The sequence below is a fragment of the Gavialis gangeticus genome, unplaced genomic scaffold (genome assembly GCF_001723915.1).
Source record: "Gavialis gangeticus isolate Ggan-Ray unplaced genomic scaffold, GavGan_comp1, whole genome shotgun sequence".
Taxonomy (NCBI): Eukaryota; Metazoa; Chordata; order Crocodylia; family Gavialidae; genus Gavialis; species Gavialis gangeticus.
Genome location: NW_017729033.1, coordinates 15,948,541 through 15,952,012, shown reverse-complemented (window position 1 = coordinate 15,952,012; position 3,472 = coordinate 15,948,541).

The following is a 3,472-nucleotide window of genomic DNA, read 5'->3' as shown; positions in this document are numbered from 1 at the left end:
GAAGCGGAGGGCGCGGAGCAAGAAACTGCGGGCCCCCGCGTCTTCCCTCCTCACGCGGGCTCCCGGGGCTTCGTGCGCCCGGGGCCTGGTGCCGCCGCGCAGGGGCTGCGCGGACAGCGCCGGGAAGGGGCCGCGGGCTTGGCTGCCCCCGCGCACGCAGCCGTCTGCCTGGGGAGGCCGCGGGGGCACGAGGCTTCTTGCCTCCGGGCGTCCTGGGCCCTCCGCTGTCTCCTGGCCCCTCGCTCGGGTCCGGGCGGCTGCTGAGCCCGTGTCCTCCTCCCCCGCGGGCCCGTCGGCTTTCCCTTGCCCCTGCCCCGCGTGTCCCTGTCCCCGGCCCGCAGGGGCTGCTGCGCGGGGTCACGGGCGGGCCCGGAGAAGGGAGAGGAGCTGGGGGCCTCAGTGACAATTAAAATGGGGCGACAGGGGCCCAGGGCGGCGGTGCCTCTGCTCCCCAGCGGCGGGGGAAGGGGCTCCGTGGTGACGGCCCCCCCCCCCGGCGGAGCCCGCCAGGCTCCGTGTCCCGGGGCAGCAGGAGCGGCCCGAGCCCCGTTTCCTTTCGGTCCGCGCGGGGGGTTTGCTTCGTGCCCGGGCCCGTCTGGTGCCGGCGGACGCGGCGGCCCCGCAGCGAGGGGCAAGCGGCCGCGGGAGAGAGATGACATGTCACCACTCATCTAGCGCCCCATAATCAGCGCTTACTCGGTGGCGAGCAGATAACCGGAGATGGCAGATGGATGGAGATTGCACAAATGAGGCTCTAATTGACAATCAATTGTGATTAGGAGCAAGGGGACGTCTTCATGCCGCGCGCCGGCCCACAAAAGGAGCCGGGGCCCGCGTGGGAGGCGGCGCGGGCCGTGCTGCCCGGGGCGTCCAGGGCTCTGCAGCCCCCCCCCGCCATTGCCCTGTGCAGCCGCGTTCATGGCTTGATCTGCCCCCCCCTGCGGCCGGGGGGGCTGCGCTGAGACGCTGGAGGGCAGAGTTTTAACTCGTCCTGGAGCCCATCTCGGTGGGCATCGCTGCCCCTGCCCGCCCCGGACAGGCACGGGCGAGACGATTCCTCGGGGGAACGTGAGCAAGTCACGGGCATGTCCCTAAACCCCCTCTCCTTTTCATCACCGATATCCCGGAGGGGGGAGCCGGAACGGGAAGAGAAATCGCCCCGAAAGCGGCTCGGAGCCGAGCCCCAGCTGCAGGAGGGAGGGAGAGACTTAAAGCAAAAAACCCACACGCACAACCCCAAACCAAATGCCCCCCTAGCTCTCCGTACCAGCTTGGCTCTGCCTGTGTTTTTGTGGCACATGGTCCGTAAGGTCAGGAGTGGGGGGCGGGGGGAGGTAATTACCTACCCTTGATCAGAGATTGTACCTACTGCTTCCACCCAGGAGGTGATTTATAATTTAAAGATAAAGCATAATAAAGTCGTAAAAGAGAGAGGACACTGTTGTGGTGTCTGATTAAAATCTAAGGGCTGGTGTATAATATATGAGAGGGGGCTGCCGGGGGCTCCAGCCTTGCGGGAACTCCCCTGGGCCCAGCCCGCTGATGGGCTAATCATGTCCAGCCCCTGCCAAAATTACAGCTGATTGTTTCACCCATTATTTCTCCCAACTTTTAATTTCTGCTTTCCAAAGGATCATTGCCCGCGGTAATTGCAAAGGACCTGTCCTTGTATGTGTCACAGCCTCAAAGACGACAAAAAAAAAAAGCTATTTTTTCTTTTATGCTTTCGCTATTTTCCTACCTTTTTTAGGGGGGGGGGGAGCTAATTGAAGCGCAGCGGTGAGTTGGACATCCAAAACAAGAGGGGAATTGATATGATCCGAGCACATGTACACGCCGAGAGACAATCAGCTGGGGGGAATGAGGGTTGGGGGGGGACCAGAGGTAACTCTTATTCCGATGTATCCCGTAGATAGACGCTCATAAAGGAATACTTCCCGAGCTCCGCGGGCCGCGTGATTTCTCCATGGGGAGGGACTAGATTTCCCCCCAGCCCCTTAGACTAGATCGATCCTCATGTTTCGCCTCGCGCTGTTTAAACGTATTAATTTGGTCTCAGCCGCCTGGGCACTTTCATTTGATATTTAATTTTAATTAATGAGTGCGTTAAAGGGGGGAGGGGAGGGGGGACAACGCGTGCTCCTGCCTCGGTGCTGCCTCACTCCCGCCTCTGGCAACACGTTCGCTTCCGTGGGGCTCATTTAAGGAGAGGAGGGGGAGGGGGAGCCCCGGCGGGTCCCTCGGCCCCTGCACCCGCAGCCAGCGGCAGCGGAGAAGTGACGAGTCCTATTTTGCGCCGCGAACATCTTCTTTCTATCGATCCCGCAATTATTTAAAAGAAAGCAGCATCCCCTCCCACTTCTCCAAATAAGGCTATTTAGATGCTTTCCAGATGAGTGGAGGTGTGCTGCACCAGCGCTGACAGCCGAGTCGATCATAGCCCCCGCGATCCTTCACTCGCCTGCCCCCGCCACCCCACCCCCAGACACGCACTTCCAGCGCGGCTCTCCTCCGGTGATGAAGATTGCCGACTATTATGAGCAAGGGATTAATTTGTAGCCAATTACAATCCGCTGCTAAATATGAAGGCATAAATAAGACCCGGCGTGCGGGCGAGAGAGAGGGGACCACGACTGCCTGGGCGACCCCGGGAGGAGGAGGATGAGGAGGAGGAAGAAGGAGCAGCTGAGCGGAGCCTCTGAGTGAAGGAGGCATCACCTGGTGACTCGCTTGAGCCGCGGGAGGATCCGGTCCAGGGGGGAGCTGTGGCCCGGGGGGAGCCCGCCGGGAAGGCGAGCTGGTGGCAGGAAAGGAGCCCCCCTCCGAAGTTTGCAGCCAGGGAAAGAGTTGTCACCGCGAGGGGCTCTGGAAAGAGCCATGAATGTGAGCAGAGACAAGGCGCAGGTGGGTGACATCTCTATCCCGGCGGCAGCCGCCCAGGCTGGCATTGTGGTGGAGCCGGTGTCCTGCAGCCTCCACGGGGAGAGCATGGAGAGCCACGGGGACCAGCGGCTCTCCTCCAGCAGCGACCTGCCGCTGTACTCGTGCCCGGCGGGCAGGGAGCGGGCCGGGGACACCCCGAGCAACACGCCCGGGCCGGAGGGGGCCGGGGCAGCCCTGCCGGTCGTGCACAGGACCACCTCCTTCTCCGTGCTGGACATCCTGGACCCTAACAAGTTCAACAGCAAACGGAGGCAGTGCGCGCTGTTGTACAAGTCCGCGGGCGGCGAGTTCGCGCTGGGCGCAGAGGATAAGCCCGGCGACCCGGGCGCGGAGCTAGCGGACCCAAAGGCGCTCTCGGAAGACTTGGAAACGTGCAAAAAGTCCGCAGACTTGCTCAGTAAGTGCGTTTTGCGGTTTTAACGTGCGTGTGCCCCCCTCCCCTTCCAGCGCCCCGCGTGTCCGGAGCCGCGAGTCCCGCGGGGACGGGGCGGCCGAAGGCGGGTACCGGGCTGGGGCCGCTGCGCGTGCG